Below are 17,249 nucleotides of genomic sequence, written 5' to 3'. Positions count from 1 at the left end.
TTATCATGAAAGCATAGCATTCTAGAAAGTATTCAACACATTTTCTGGAAATAATTTTTGAGTGGTTATTGTTTTATCTAATATAGATGTTCTTGAATTTCCTAACAGGAAATACTAATTTTCAGTTAAAAATGGTGAAACTGTCTAATCAGTGTTAGATGCATGTGATGTAATAGTATATAAAAATAGTGTATTGCTATATTATATTAAATAAGGATAATATATATTAGTGGATATAAATGTACCTGAGTGTTAGCACATTTTTAAAAATCCTTGAGCATGCAAATTAATGAGCCACAAAACCCACAGAAGTGCAGAAAACAGAGTGTATCTAATACCCAATTAGCTAAGAGCTGGAATTCATCATTTACAGAGCACACACCCCCATATTAAATGCAAGTTTCCTGTAATTCTTCTCTTTCATTTAATGCACCTGTTTTCAGAAGCTGCCTAGACAAGCAGCCACAACCTGCTCTTTCCAACTCTCTCCAGATCCCTGGGGTAGCAGAGGGGAGTAAATGGGACATATGGCTCCGCAGAGGTGGCTGCCAGCCCACGCGGCCACAGCGGCAAGGGGAGTCGCACACGGAGCCCCTGCAGCTGCATCTGCATTCCCAGGTGGTGATCCAGGTCTGGATGGAAATTTTAATTCGGAATGAAATACCTGCACACGTTTCTAAGCCACGTGATTCAATAGCTCAGATTCAAGTTTTGGGTAAGAGTTGAGTCATTCCTGATTGTAACCGCATGTGCCTCCATCCCAGCTGTTAGGAACAGGATTAAGTTTGGCATTTGACGTTGTAGAAGGACATGATGCCTTGGACTTTGGAAAAAAAAGCGTAAGAAAAAGTGTTGGGGTAAGTGATTTGATAGCATCATTTRTCACATTGATTGTCACATTTCCTTCATTTTTTCTGCCTCCTGTTCAGGAGACAGAACAGGGAATACAGAGGGATCCAGTTCCCCCTTACTCTTTTTCTAACATAATTATTTTTCTACAGTAGATACCTTTWAATCTGTTTTATTCCATGCTGTTGGGAACGGCTAGTATTTATAAAGAGCTTCCTGTATGATTTTTCCTAGTTAGGAGATTTTGTCACTTTTCTGGTGGAAGTTACCTCAGTCTTGCAGCTCTCTCTGTGACTGGCAGTAAGCAGCTCTTGGAGCTGACAGTGCCTTTGCATCTTGGCACCACTTGAAGCACCGTACATGAAGGCCTCCCTGCCTTGGTGTGCTCTACCTCTGTACAGACAGCTCTCGTGCAAAGCTTTACATTCAGCCTGCAGGTTCTGTCTCCCTTCTGTGTCCCTTCCTCCTCCTCCCACCCCGTTGCTTGCCCTGTACAGCCCATCACAGTCATAGTGGATTTYGGATGGACTGCCTTGTTGACACAACCATATCACTGGGGACAAAAGTTGCTGTTTTCTTAGCTACAGGCTATGATGCTCCATAGCCAAATAGCTCATACTACATACTCCTAAAATATACTTTATGTTTTTCCTTTGTTTTGCTATGGTTCTTTGGTAGATAGAAAGATGTTCCTACATCCCTGTAGGAACACGGAAGCACATGCGGTGAGCATGAGCGCTACTTACCTGAACCTTTTCCCATTGGTTGCTCCTCTCTCCTGCTTCCCAAGGAAGTCTGGGATAACTGCAATGAAAAAAGAAAACTGGAGTAAGTCTCCCTGGACCACTTGCATTGCTGCACAGTTACAGAAACAAGTAGGGCAACTGACTTAAGCCTCTTGACTAAACTCCAGGGTGAGTAGAGGATGTGCAGTTAGGCCTATCACTAGTATCACTGTTGGAATACAGTTGCAAAATATCATGTAACTGTTGCTGCATTTAGCTAATTAAGAAAATGGGGGGGGGGGGAGAAGAGAAAACAGTTTTTCACATCTAGCTAAAGCAATTTGTTGTAGTCACAGATTCTGGTGATCATGTTTACATTTGAGAAGTATCTGTCTTGGAGGGATCTTCAGGACAAATCCAAGCCGGGGACCCAAGGTGCTCAACTACGCCAGGGATCCGTGTTGAGTTGARACCCAGGGAGCCACCAATCTCTATGTTCTGCAAGCTCAGCTGGAAGGAAACTCAAGAGCCCACAGACGGGAAAGCAACCTAGAAAGTTCCAGCAGGTTTTCCTAAGTGGATGTTGAATAGCCCACCAGGTGAGGCATACTCACCTCAGATGTCAGGCCCAGTTTGGGACATCACCCAGTCCTYAGAAGGGCTGCATGATAGTATTTAAAAAAAGTATGAAAATCTAGCCTAGAGTAAACTATACACATTTCAAAGAAGACATCTCATTATTTATCTAAAACAAGTTAAATGCAATTAACTGCAAGAATACATCCCCAAGTCTTAGGCATGTTTTCCTCATTAAATAAACTTAATTTTTAATGAAGGTATGAAGGTAATCAGTATACTATTCAGAGCAATAAATACTGCTTTTTAACACAGGGAGTCTTTGTCAACCAGTCAGTCTGGTTTCATACTACTTTTTGTGACTTTTCATATTTGTCTCAGATCTGACTGAGTTATTAAAGACATTTRTAAGACATTGTAATACAATTTTATTTGTGTGCATTTTAGTGTCATTGTTTGAAACAATATATTTTTAAACAGTATATTAAACACCTAGTACCTTTTAATCATAGGCATTTAACTACCAAGATTTTACTCCTCTTCAAGAGGAGCTTACGTCCCAGTATTGGAGTTATTCTCCATTAACTATRTAAAAACTTAGAGACCCAGATGCTCCTTTTAGCTCTATGTCTAGAGTAGACAATGTGAATAACTCATTGTGACACACCTCTTCAGTAGTCCTCATGAAGCAGTTAAATAAGAGTAGAAGAGAAAGTTAATACATAAAATTATTTCAAAGGAGCACGAGTCTTCAGTGTTTAAACTCTCGCAGGAGGCTGAGAAAGATTTAAGTCAAGGGCCATGTGCTGACAACACATCAAAACCAGAAAAGCACAAGAGTAAATTAAAACATTATGATAAGCTCAACCATGTATTTCACAAGGAAAAAAAAAATGGAGATGATTTCACTCTATCCAAGATATATATCTATTTATAAATCCTCTTCCCAGGACAGATAAGACACCCCAGTGTGCATTTTCTTATGGGTTTGTTCAACCAACTTTATTAAAGGAGTGCTTACTCTGACTCAGTCACTGAACAGAAAAGCATAAGCTAGCACGTGATGGTTTATACTTTATAAACTACAATTACAGAATCTACAAAATGAATTTCCCTCATCTTTAATGAGGTTCTGTTACATGGTTTTGTGTGCATTACTGTGTGTGTTAGCCATAGCCTGACTGAAGGGACAGGCAGCATCAAATTTATTGTAACAGCAATTTTCCTTAAAGTATATTAACACAGATGAATTGGCAGATACCTAGCTCATTGCTTAAACCAATCTTTTATACAATATTGCCCTCTATGGGAGCACAAGATGTAACATTTAAAATAAGCATGCCATTGTTTTCATCTCATATCACATTTTTAGTACAATATGTAGTTTCTTAAAACGCTTTTCTTTCAACATAAAAGCTGTACACCATCAGGAAAATGAACCTATTACCCTCTCATCATTTAATCTCTTTCTTTCAAGCCTACATTCCATAGTGCAATGAATATATCTATTGCTRTCTTTTAGCTTTTATAGCATAATTGCAGTTCACAGAATCACTGCTCAAAGTTTGTATGCCCTCATACCATTTTTTGCACTAAAATGCACACAGGCGAAGGATTTTCTTCAGTGGTATAAATAGGCAAACAACATGGTGAGTATTATTTCCAAAGTGTCCAGAAGCTTGCAGAGGGCAGAGGGCAACTCCAAAACACCATTGTTCATACACACAAATATGTTCAACTGTAAGCCTTGGAGCATGAGCAGCATGAAAACAGAAGGAACAAGGCTAATGAAAGTAGTATAATGGTTAGTTAAGCATCAAGAGCTTATTGACTTGGAAAGCTCTCACTGTTGATTACTCCATGTTTCCCTCTGATAATTATATTACCTTTATTTTCTTCCCATGTGAATAATCTTTTTTTTAAAAGGAATCTGAACTGAAAGATGACGGATTGAAGAATGGGAATCATTGCATATTGTTTATACTCTACTGYATCTTTTCAAAAAACTCATTTCTGCTGCTGCTCTCCTGATTTTTTAAAAAAGCGGCTCTGAAAGTCTATAAATAATTCCTATCTCAGGAAAGATTATTCTGTAGTAGTTGCACATGATAAACATTTCTTTAGCTTATTAGCTGTGTTCTCCTTACAGCCATTTCAGAGAGATCTCATTTCTAAAAAAAAAAAGTTGATACACTGTAAGTATAGTATAATGATCTTAATATTCTTTGTCAGACTAAAATTTCTAAAAGTGTGTTAGCATCCAGCTTGTTGGACCCAGCTTTGTGTGCTGTTTGAATGCTAAGGCACATCATACTTGCACCACTCTAAAAATCAGACCTTATAGAAGACATTTCCATTTCCTTTTCCAGGAATATGGAAAATTCCCAAATGACATAATTCAGTGTATCATATTGCAGCCAAAGAGATAAATGAAGACAGTCCTCTCAATGTACTGGCCCTGTCTCTCTAGGTAGTGTCACATATAGCTAGTGATTGATATTGAATCTAGGGCCAAATACTTTAGACCCAGAGAACAAATTTTACACAAGCTCTCCCACTGATTTCAGCCAAGCTACACATCTAGGGCAACAAATATTCTCACACCTAAAGACAATTGCTCATATTTTTTTTGTCAATCTTAGAATAAAAGACTATACAACATATTTTGGAGACCTTTCAAGGGCAGAATATTCAGGCACTTAATAGTCACTGAGAACAAACTAATTTCCTTGGGAAGAATAAGGTCCCTCTGAGCACCAAGTACACTGTTTTAGAGGGGTGGCTATTTACAGAGAAGGGCACAAAGAGAACAAACTGGTTTACAATGGCCTAGCTCAACATGAAGATTTCCCAAGCTATTTGGTGTATTAGCAGAAGTAGCTCATAAATGTGAGGCCTTGTCCTGCAGGAGATGGGAAACAAATGATACTGGGATTTCCAAGATAAAAGAAACTTGCTCACAGATGAAACAAGATACTCTCTACAACAGGACCCATTTATTACAGTAATGGTAGAATACCAGTTTGAAAATGATTTAGCAATAGATTTTTCACTTTGAGGGGTTTTTTTAGTTTTAAATTAGGACACATAAAAAGCCACGCTTGTGAGAGCTAACCTAAAAAAAGTCACACTTKGAATATAATAGAAGCTTGATATCTAGATCACAAAGACAGAAGAAGAAAAAGAGAAGGATAATCGTTCTTTGTAGTTTCTCCTTTGAAAAGATCATTTCCAGTTTCACCTTTTATTCAGAAGTCGATTAGAGTATTTTAAAAGTCTCTGTAGACATGTTAAGGGGGACTCCCACCGGAGCAATGGTCTGTCTAATTGAGCTACTTTATGAGCCATTCCACAGTTCAAATAACTCAAAAAAAAAATCACTTAAGATCTTAAACCAATCTTTCCATCCTTGGAAACTTAAAAGTTTTTAAACAGTCAAGGGAAAAAAATCTTTAGTATCAGATTTTGCACGCTATTGCTTAATTGTCTGGCTGATGTTGTCATATGTGATAAAGGATTTGCCAACAGATCCCTGTTTATTAAATGCCATGTACTTAGATGCAAATTACCAGCCCCACTGCATCTTGACTGTTGAACTATTGACGTGACACACGGGGACACAGCCCTGTTCTTTTTGTCTTAACTATTACAGCTCAGCTATGCAGATGACAGGTATGACAACTGAACATTGACATTACACTGAGATAATTGTTCTCGCAGTCCCAAGTGTTGTGATGGAGTACTACAAATGAATTACCTCTTTCTTTCCCAAATTAATGCTGTAATTTGTTATATAATTGCTCCTTAAAATGAAAGAGAAGAGGTGGGSAGAAGAGAAAGACACACATTACTCTCCAATTGAATTGAAGCCTCTTCTTGAAGCACACACAGTTTTCCCTCCCTTAGTCTCATCCTTTTTTTAAATAGTCCCAGTGAAGCTGGGACAGGGAGGTGCTCAGTGGAAGGCTGCTGAGCTACAAGGCTAGCAGGGAGCAGTCCCTGTGCAACCACAGCATTGCTAATTTGTTCTGATTCTCTTATTCCATCATTTGAGGTATAGTTTTTGCCTGTTCCTCATCAACCTTAAGTAGTTCTTTGGGCTACTGTAATGTTGTACAAAATGTGTTCCTTGCTAAAATAAGTCACTTTATCATGCTAAACTTGCCTTCTTAGCAGATACCAGAGAAGAGCACCAGAGTGGATGCACAGGAGGACAGCGCTTCTGCTCCCCATGGGTTACTGTTACTTAGTTGCAGTACTGGAAAGAGGGGAGCTCTGATGGTCTCTGGCCTACAGCCTAATGAAAGGTAACGCTTGTGAGTGGGAGACAAAYGTGGCAAATGATTCTCTACACTTCCACAGAAAAGGGAGTATGAAGTGCTATTGGAGCTCCTAAACTAGCAGACCTTCTTTACAGCACTGCACACTGTAGCTAATACGGTGACTACGGAAGCAGTGAGCTCTTCCAAGTGAACTATCGYTGCATGTATTGGCCCTAGGCTTAGTGAGGTTTAGTTTAGTTTTTGTAAGGATTTAGAAGTACAGATTCACTTGCTCATCAGCAGGGAGGTTATGAAAAAGTTTTCATGAAAAAAATGAAAAACAGATGTGAAGCAATTCCAGTACCTTGTTATGGTGTTAGGGCTACAAATAGACATCAGGAGGGGATTGAGCAGGACAAGACTTCAGTCTCTGCCCATTTGAGCAAAACACTTGGGAAACATTTTTTTTCTTTCTACATTCCAGTCCTTCCACCTTGTATCCCCATGGGTGTACATGGCTGTAATCCAGAAAAGACATCTGTAAGGAAAATACTGTGAGAGACCAAGAAAGCTTTAGGGGTATACATTCTCCTTCTGCACAATATAAGTTTTTCTCTCAATGTCAAAGTGAACTGGCAATGCAGAAAGTGGTGACCTAGAACAGATTTTGGATTAAGTAGTGCAATCTCCGCTGTTGCTTTTATAGTATGCTCACGACAAGTCTTAAAAAACTAGAAGTTATTTTATTTTAGTTGAGTAAGCACTTAAGACATAAAGTAGTAATGCAATTAGAGAGATGTGGAGCAGCTTTAATGCTAGATGTTAATAAATGTATGTTGGCTTAATGGATATTTCAATATTTGTTTATATCAACACAGTTTTGGAAATCAGCACCTCCAAAGGCCTACTGGATCAAAATCACACTAAGATATCAAATATATTTTACAAAGAAATAACAGGTAAAGATAGAAGTCATTACTTAACTGGTCCAGGCTCTACATACGCATGAGAAACATATCCAAATAAAAACAGGGAGGTAAAACATTTAAGTGGCTAGAGAAATTCAGAGAAGTCAAGTCCGTATCTCTACATGTCTATTTTATTTGTAGAATTTGAACATCTTTGTCGTTGATGTTGTTTCCAAGCAGTGCTTTACATGGTCTCCATATGTGATAAGGAAATATGATAACCCATGACAAGGCAGGCACTTCCAGTAGAAGAGGTGAATGCCTCGGGTGTGTTGTGATACGTGAAACTCAACTTTCAGTGTATCTATATTTAATCTGTACGTTTCTGAACATATAAAACCTCTAAAAGATTTTGGGTCAGAACCAAAGTATTGAGATTCACAAAATTAACAACTTAAGTAATCAAAGAAACAGATGTTTCTTAATAAAATATGTACTTGGATATTCTAAAAGCAAGCATATTTGCTTTGCCTTTATGTTTCTTACACTTGTGATGTGGCTGTAATTAAATACCAAGTTCTGTATATCTTGAAGAGCTGCCGGAGAATTAGAGACTAATCTGCAACTCAAAAGTTGTCACAGTTCCTCTGAAGTCAATGGCGTTTTGAGAATTTACACCAGCTGAGGGACTGCTGTGTGTATTTAATAAAAGACATTCTGTTTAATTATATTTTAAGTTCATAAAAAGTCGCTGCAAATGAAGGAAAAAACAACCCTTTGAGTAATTGTCATTTTTTTTTCTTCTTTTAAGTCCATTATGAACTTCAATGTCAAAAGCCATCTTCCTTTCTTTAAAAACTGTAAGGATGTCTTTATAGACATGTATTGCAATCAGCTTCATTTTCAAAGAAGGACTTTWGTGTGTGAGGTAAATCTTGAAATGAAAAGTAGAGAGTGCCTATTAAAATATCATCAGAGCACTGCAATAGCAGGTGAGGAAACTGGGGGCAGTCTGAGGAAAGAAAAGCCTTTTGTAGCAACAGTCCAAATATCTGGCTGCAAGTTCTCAAGCAGTCACAGAAGAGTAGACCAGGGAGACAGAACAACTAAACAGGTATAAAACCAAAAAGGCATGCTCCTAAAAAGTAAAAGAGATTTGGGATAAATAGCTCTATATTTTATCTATGATTTTTGAAATACTGAAACAAGAGGGCTAGCCAGATGTGATTGCTTACCTACACAAAGAAGAATCACAATCTGACCTTAATTTCTATTTTTCAACAGCTAATTCAAGGTCTGTGCTGCAGGTAAGATACAGAAAAAKCCACTGTTTCCTGTAGGAAACTGAAATGCAGTACAATTTCAATGCAAGCATGGTATTTCGTCAATACAGTAATTCCTTATTAGGATTTTTCCTCACTTTAATTTTTCTCACCATCCATATTTCACTACAGTTTCTTGCTGTCCCATTATTTCCTTTCTTGGGGGCTTTTCCCTAAAACAGAACATGAAAATAGTATCATGATTAGAAGGACATTCTAGGTAACAGCATTTGAATGCATTTGTATCCAAGCAGAAACTGTTTACCTCTCACTACTACCCAAAGGAATAAGAAGTGAAAATTCAAATTGTAATTGGGCATTTTCCAAAAGGCCAGTGTGCTCTTTATCTTGCATAAAAAAAAAAAAAAAGTGATTCTGCCAACTTATTTCTGTACATTTCTAACATGAGCAGATTCTATGAGGAAGCTGTACTAAATTGCTCAATATTTCACTTAAAATGAAGCGCTGACAAAGCAAATGGATAGAGGCGGCGCAAATGAACAACCCTGCTTCTCCATACTGGGTTCTTCTAGTGTGACATACCATTAAACCACAGAGTTGAGTTCAAAGAGACTTCAGCATCTAAATTAAAACCCCCTTTCCGCGGTGTGCACCACCGCTTGGCTGCGGGCCCAGGCTGGGAACATGTGCACGAGCAGGCGCCGCCGACGGGCCGCCGCACCGCGGGCGCAGAGCGCGGATCCCACCACATCTGGCAGCAGCAGAGACGTCCCACTGCACATCTGCAGCGGGCAGGCCAGCCCTGCCGCTCACAGCAGCTCTCCAAACACCTCCGCTAAGAGCAGACGGGAGGCAAGCACGGGAAGAGAGAATGAGAATGACTGGGCTTTATCTTTCCATGCAACAGGGGCAGCCAGATTAGCAGTAGGAAGCAGGGTGGCTATTTTTTTTTTTTCTTTTATTTTTAGATGCATTGCACTGGGATTCTTCCTCTTCTTGGCAAGAGATTCTTTAATGTGATTTGGTGATTTTAATTCACAGCCGACTCACATTTGAGCATTCACGTAGAACGCAAAGGGGCACTTGCCTGCCACTAAATTCCAGGRGGAATTCAACATCTAAGCTTCTCAGAAGGTTTTGGAAAACAAAACCTGACTCCAGAGACARCCATAGGTGTAAAGCAGTTTTAAAAGACCCCAATGAATGCTTTGTAATTAAAAGTTACAAGAAATTAATCAGAYGTATATTGAATTTTAATTACCTCTTCATTTGAGTTAGCCATAAGAAATAAATTAGCCCCCCCTTAGGAACACCTACTACCTTTGAAACTTTGATATTCACACAGAGCAAATAGCTCTTCCTTTAGAAGGTCCCAGCTGAAGGATGTACATTGTAACCTGCACAGAATACCATTTATTTACTGTACTTTGGAAACACGAAAGGTTGACTTGACCCTCMTGTGATTCAAATCTGAGATTACTGCATCATTCATCATCTCAGAATGGGCCTGTTCCAGTCTCCTTGAACAAAACTGTTTTCTCCTCACATTTTCTGCACAGAATTGGCACAATTTCAATTCCGAGGTGCATTGTATGAAGCATAGTTTTGTAGTGAAAGGTGTCAAGATGGCAAAAATTGAAAATTAGATTGGTACAAAATCTAATTTTTAATATATTAAGTGTTTAGCTTTTCCCTTGTAATATAATTTAACCTTAGCAAGTTGCATAACAGTCATGTTCTTTGGGTATGGACATAGTTTTCTTCACTAGCTGGATGAGAAACAATCTTTAATAAGAATTTATGCTATGAATATATAAATTTTTGTGACAGGCTGCAGGCAAACAGCTTTCCCCTCCAAGTGCACCATGTTTGTGAATATGTAACCCACGGTCCTACTGGCGAGACTGCTTGTAACCAGCGTGCRGGGTGACCTCTGTGCGAGCCTGGTCGTGCTACTCCGTTGCATTCACTGCAAGCCTTTGCTGGGCTGGGTGGTCCTAGCCCTGAGCCAACGAGAGCATGACCTGGAAGTCTTGCAGCACTGCGATTTTTCCTGGTTTTCCTACAGCATGGGGGAGGACAGGAGCAGAGGGCTGGAGGAACTCCACCTTCCCCCCTTTTCCTATGGCACTCCCCTTCCAAAAAAATAAAAGAAAATAAAAGAAGCCCCTTTCAACTTGGCCTTCCCCCCACTCCAAGCTTTAAGCTGCAGCTCCAGGTGTGGAAGGGGACGCTGGAGGTGGCGTTTTGGTGGATGCAGGCGGCTGCAGGGGAGGAGGCTGTTTGGGCTGCAGGGTGCCAGCTCCTGCCCGCGCTGCCAGGGCGCCTCATCCATCAGTGCCGGGCACGCGCCGGATCAGCCTCGGGATGGAGCATCCCCCTGCCGGAATGACATCAGAGCCGCTCCGAGCCCTCCGAAGGCTCCGGCTCGATTAGCTGGAGGAACGGGCTGCTGCTGCCAATCATATTCCTGCAAAGCCGCCTCGATACTCGTGTAGATAGGAGGGAGCGCGAGCCCGGCTGCAGCCAAGGGGGAGCCACGGCGGCAGCAGCACCAGCAGCAGTAACAGGAGCGGCTGCTAYTGGGGTGATTAAATAGTTCTCGCAGCCTTTCTGCCACACTTGGACTGCTCCCTGGGGTGATGCTCGTGTCCGAGGAGGAAGCTGCATTTCGCCAGCAAGCCGAGCAGAGCTTTGAATCATTCCAGCTGCCTGCTTGTTTTGAAAAGGACAGTCTGGGTATAAATAAAATGTGACTGTGCTGGTAGAGTTCAGTTACTGGGGGCTGGCGCAAGAGGAGCCTTCCTGGGATACTGTTCAGACAGCTGATGTGGACTGAAAACTCTCTGTAGTTTGCCTGGAGCCATGCGAAGAGATTTGAATAGCAGATGCCTCTTTCCTGCACACTAAGAAAAGAAATTCTTCGCTAGGTAAGCTCTTGTTTGGCTTCTGCACGTATTGCTACCCGAGTCTGTAYTTCTGGGTGTACGTTCATACTACTGCCTCAGACAATACATGCACTCACATAGGAGAAAGCAAATCTTGAACAGGTATAAGGTACACTGTGCAAAATATATGCCTGGAACTTTATGATTATATATACACACACACACACACTTACATATACCAATTACTTCATAAAATTGCCTTAAGTCTGGAACTGAAAGGATTGTTTTAAACTTTGAGATCATCTTTACCATGCTTAAGTGTCCTAAATTGAAAGGATGCATGTGATCTGAGGGGAAACAGATGTCTGAGTACATACGTAAAAGACTACAGAAGTTAGAAGTTAGGTGAGGGAAAAATAAAAAAGAATTACAATTGTTCTTTAATATATTCCACATACTTAGCTTATTTGCTAGTCAAAGTTAAGCAAAATGAGCACACTAAAGTGACAATGTGGAAGCTTCCCATGGATGAAACTAAAAGTAGAAATAACTATGCTGTAAGTAAACCAAGATCTGCAAATCTGTTCTTTTCCAGTGGTTTACTATCCAAACAGCATCTGTCAGCAATATTTAAAACATGATTATTCACAGTGTGGAAGCAGTGGTTGTTTTAGGTAGAGAGAAACTAAAGGAATCAGTATTTGTTCWTAAGATTATTAGAGACAGAGCACAGCATTTGTCACACAGCCAGCACACCAAGTCATTGCTGCTGAGAACAAACACTGAAAGGAGAACTGAGAGGTGAATAAGGTTCTTCCTACAAGCACCACACATGCTCGCAAAAGCCATGCATTTTTAATTCTTTATTCCCCAAGGAACTTAAGATGATAGTTTTAATCAACTTGGGCACCTCTCAACAACACTAGAAAGACCCTTCCTCCTCATAAATCTATGTGCCAGAATTTGGCATATCAAGTATCACTTGTTGTTATGCCCTTTCTACACTGGATATTATCAGAGCAAAAGATAATGATAGAAATAACAAGTAATTTTCACCCATTTTTTTTCCAGGGCTTTTTAGTAACGATCTTCCTCTTACTATAAGATATTCAACTTTGGGGAAAAATAATCAGAGCTTCCTTATTTACAAAGTTTAAGTAGTTGTTAAATGTTGCCAGTACTTCTCTTGCYCAGTAATGTCTGTACATGAGCACATATTACCATCAGCCTAGCAGCACTGTGACTTGCTTTCCTAAATGCTCCTCTAAAGGGGAGGAGGAAGAGAGAGACTTAGCTAAATTGCATTTAACTTTCCAGTTTGCTCCTGAACATTGTCAATTCAAATATGATCCACTTAGTTAAATTGGAAGCTCCTAATGTCTTTGCTTTTCCTAATGGTCCTGCTCCTAATGCAGAACTTGAAGACTGTGTATTAATTTTGTGTCTTTTTTTATTTTTACAATCATGGCCATTTTTGATTCCTAATGAATGACTAATGTCCGAAAGCCTCAGAAATCAAAGCAGCAGTGTTCTGGATATCATGCTCCCAGCACTGCTTCCTCTAAGGCATAAAGAGGTGCCCCTTTCTATACCTCTCATCTTAGTGGAGTAAGCCAAACCAGAGCATCAGATATAGGCAGAGTTAGAGACTGACCAACCACATATATGATATATATATATATATTGACTTGTATTTGTGCCCCAACACACGSTTAACTTGTGTCATAAAGTTCTGAAGCCCCTATTAAAACTTTAAGTGAAGTTTGGATGCCCACTGTCCTGCTTTTTGTAAGGGCACTGATCAAACATTTTTGGGTTGGTAGCATGCAGGGTTATCATGAGCTTCTCTAGGCTTCAGCTGAMACTCAATATGACAGAGACAAATTATAAAAGGTCCTGCTCTACCCTCCTTTTTGAATCATTGTACAAATTCCCTCAGAGATATWAWGAGATCCCTTAAGGATAGAAAAYTATACTTTTCAAAGTGAATGCTGATGAGTTACTAGCAAGTCACAACTTACTTCCAGAGCTAGATACTCAATTGCACGGTCAATGTGTAACCTTACACYACCAGGAAAAGTCTCACTTCTTTTTCCTAGGAGCAATAAAGAAAATTTACCATGATCTCATAATCAGAAAGCGGAAATCAGTTTTGCTCTACACCTTTCCAGTTTAGCCCACAATTTAGTTTTCATTTGCCTGCCTCTGCCCACAAGGCTGTCTGCCTTCAGCTGCAATGGGTACGCTGATTGCATGCTTCCATCAGGCATCTGATCCAAGCTTTCACAAGGCTTCAGCTTCCTAGGCACATACAAGAAACTCCTTTCCACACCTGCAAAATGGACCTGTCTGAGCAAAAGAAACCCTGGGCTGAAACAGCTAAACATTTCAGCCTGGGTCTGGGTGAGTGAAGGGAAGGGCAGCTCAGAATAGCTGCGATTTCCCCGAGCTGTGGAGCCCTTTAAAGCACCAGGCACTGAGCTAAAGAGCTCTCTGTACCTCCTAAAATGAGGAGGGCCTGGTTTAAAAACAGTTTGCGAGGATTAAAGAGCACAGTTTAGCACGGCAGCTTAACAGCTGCCTTATTACCAAAGCTGGGAGGCAGCTGTGGGACACTGAAGCAGAGAGGCAGCAGAACAGCACCCGGCTCTCCGCAGGGGCTGAGAGGCTGGGCTGCAGGACAAGGAGGATGGTCCCTGGGCTGGAGCTCATTTGAAGCGTTTTGTTGGGGAGTCCTGTCTTGCCTTCTGGAAAAAGACTGAAGAATGCTCGTACTGCAGCTACAAGTTTACTTTTCCTAGGGAGATGTTGAAGTCATGCCTCTCATGAAGGGAAAACCACCCTGAAGGATGCTATGCATAAATACAGAAATTTTCACTTATGTCAGCATTTGTTTAAACTACTAAAAAACTGCAGGAAGAGAATGAAAACCATGCACATCACTCCAAAGCATTTATTATAACTAYAGTCAGTAATAGAAATTATAATGATATTGCAGACTCTTCCCAAATTAACAGTTGCTATAGAAAATGAATAATATTTCATCTAAACAGTAATGCTACCAGAATCACATGGCAACGGCACAACACTGTAGAAACCATGTCAGGGTTTGATGAAGAAAACTTACTGGCAGTAGAAGTCATGTATTACAATGAGATGATTTAAATGCAATTTTCAAAGGAGCAGAGAAGTATTTAAACCCATTTCCTCCCCTGTGGCTACAGGAAGGGTCACAACTGCCTTCTAAGTGAAGGCAAATGGAGCAATTTAATTTCTACTCCCATGCTGCAAAGGCTTTGGGAAGCTARGGCAAAGGCGAATGGAGTCAGAGCAGGGTGGTCTGTTTGTTTCTTGTTTGTTTGGATGGTTAGATGAGGTTTCTGTTGTTGTTGATTTTTTTTTCCTTTCTATCTTTTAAATGAAAAAGCAGCAACTAGCAAGGCATTGCGTTTTTCTTTCTTAGAGGTTGGCTGAAATAAAACCTATATTTGGCTTGCTTAAGGAAAACCTGCTGAATTTATATTTTGCTTTTTATTAGCTAGGAAAGTTATGTTCTCTGCTTCTTCACATGACATAGAATTTACCATGCCAATTTCTTTCCTCCTCTATTTAGCCCTCAAACATGATAAAACAAAATATTCTGTAGCGCAGCTCCAGCGCAGTATGATGTATATAGCAATATAAAATTTGTACACACATAGATGCTGATATGTTTGTCCCAGAGTAGAGTATAAATGAATTTGCAAGGTCCGCTTTGCTGCATACAAGTTGCTGTTGCAGAATTTTAGTTAGGACAAACTTGCAACGTCATAATTAGGTGCTCGTCAGCCACAAGGTAAAAGGAATATTTACCATCCTGCCACAGCCCACAGGCTGATGCACCTGTATGGCAATGAAACTTTACTTATCCCTGAATTTTAGTCTACTATACAGATACAGCAGACAATAAAAATCAAATTCTTTCCAGAACAAAGCTGCATRTGAAACAGTCTTCTGAAAGGCTGTGCACAGCTTCTTACTGCAACCTGTGCTCTGCCAGACTTCCACTGAAATGATTGCATTTAGCTTTCAGTGTATAAATAAATGTTCTGCTAAATAATTAATATCAGCTGCTGGCCATAAAGGAGGTGACTATTTGGAAAGTTAAAACTGTCTATCATGAAATATGCACCCACATTTATGCTCTACTTTCAGGGGATGTTTTTTGCACCATCCTTTCCCCTTACCTGGCAGCAGTATTTTGTGGGGAGGAGGCCAAGGCTTTCAACCCAGGGCTCCAGGGCCTCAGGGTATCCTTTGAATTTATTCTCTCCCCCTGCGATGTTCACTATCCCTTAAACACTAGGTGGTCAGTGTTTTACAGCAAAATTTTGAGATGAAAGAGGAAATTGCAGTGATGTCTATGCTACTAGGAGAGATACAGAAGTTGCACTTACTGGTCATTTTCAATTTTAAAGCTCTCAAAGCATTTTTTTTTATTTCAACAGAAGTAGGGCCATCTGCCGCGGTACTTTTGCCAAATTACCTGCATTCTTCCTATCTAAAGTGCAGACATAATAAGTTAGCACATTAGTAGTCACTGGCCRCTTGGTTGTGCCTTTTCAGTGGCTTCACACTTCCAACCCAATAAAATTTTGCAGTAATGATGGAACCACATGCACATAAAGTATTTGCAATTTCTTAGTGTGCCAGACACTGAAACAGGACTGTAACTTCTCCCCCTCAGCATCTGAGGATTTATTTTTGTTGTGAACTGATAGAGCAGCCTTACAGCACCTTAAGGTCCAGCTTACTGGTAGCTTAAAGACATTAATTTGGGAACTTCACATGCCTACACAACATCAGCTGAATCTTATTCCCACCACACRTTCTTGTTCCCAAGTCATTCATGGGGGTACATTCTGTACCCMATTCTGTACATACAGAAGTCACCAYCAGAAGTCAGGACACCTCCGGGGTATGCACTGTCTAAGCTAGAAGAACTGCAAGCAGTGCCCACCTCAAAATATCGTGTCCAGGCACACTCTCTTCACTCAGTTTGAGAGCTAAGAAAAATCTACACATCAGCATGAGTCAGCAGGAGTCATTCTGCAGATTCAAAAAATGTTTTCTCTTTCCCAGAGAGTACTTACTTCCAGGTATAAATTTTCAAAAAGGGAAATACTTGGCCTCAGAGGAAACTTCAGTGTCACCTCAGAATTCATAAGAATTTTGTTGTCCCCTAYGCTCCCGTATAAAACGGAAAGCCAGACTAGATTTCCCTTTCCAAGATGCATCCTGGAGGTACATATCGAAGAGAAGAGAGTGAAAAAAAGTAGAGCTTTGCACACAATCAGCAGAGTAATCAATAGTAGTATTAAGAAATAGAAACATGACTCCAGAATAGTGCAAGGACATTATATTCAGATATAAAGATTTTTACTGCCAGTCTGATGATAGGTATTTTTCCAAAAGTAAGTTAATGCCTCAGTAGTTCAATAAGCAGAAATTTCACAAAGAGAGCAGGTTAATCTAAATCTCAGTGTTCTATCCAGTGATTCTAATGGCGTTAGTCCTGGTTCCACACTCTGAGCATAGTGTGACTCAACAAAAAATTCCCTTGAATTCTCAAGTAGGATCYATATTCTATCAGTGAACTTTCTAAGTTGAGCTTAAAAAAGAAGTTACATTTTGAACCAAAAGAAAAAATAATAACTGATTGCAGATGACATCAGAAATGTCCAAAGAGTTCTTTTTCTTCAGTGAAAGTAGTTTTACT

General features: G+C 40.0%; 1 protein-coding gene across 3 annotated transcripts in view; it reads left to right on the top strand.

The window, feature by feature from the left end:
- The first annotated feature begins 11,171 nt into the window (after positions 1 to 11,171).
- Positions 11,172 to 17,249, top strand: part of LOC112943438 (bifunctional heparan sulfate N-deacetylase/N-sulfotransferase 4) — a 93,848-nt gene continuing 87,770 nt past the window's right edge. For all 3 annotated transcript variants that reach the window (XR_003248571.1, XM_026034591.1, XM_026034590.1), the window contains exon 1: positions 11,172 to 11,533. The gene's annotated coding sequence lies outside the window, so the exon portion shown is untranslated. The remainder of the gene's footprint in view (positions 11,534 to 17,249) is intronic.

Source organism: Nothoprocta perdicaria, unplaced genomic scaffold, assembly GCF_003342845.1.
Source record: "Nothoprocta perdicaria isolate Ctin4 unplaced genomic scaffold, notPer1 scaffold_149, whole genome shotgun sequence".
Classification (NCBI taxonomy): Eukaryota; Metazoa; Chordata; class Aves; order Tinamiformes; family Tinamidae; genus Nothoprocta; species Nothoprocta perdicaria.
Note: the sequence above shows the minus strand (reverse complement) of the source record. Positions and strands in the feature narration are given on the sequence as shown.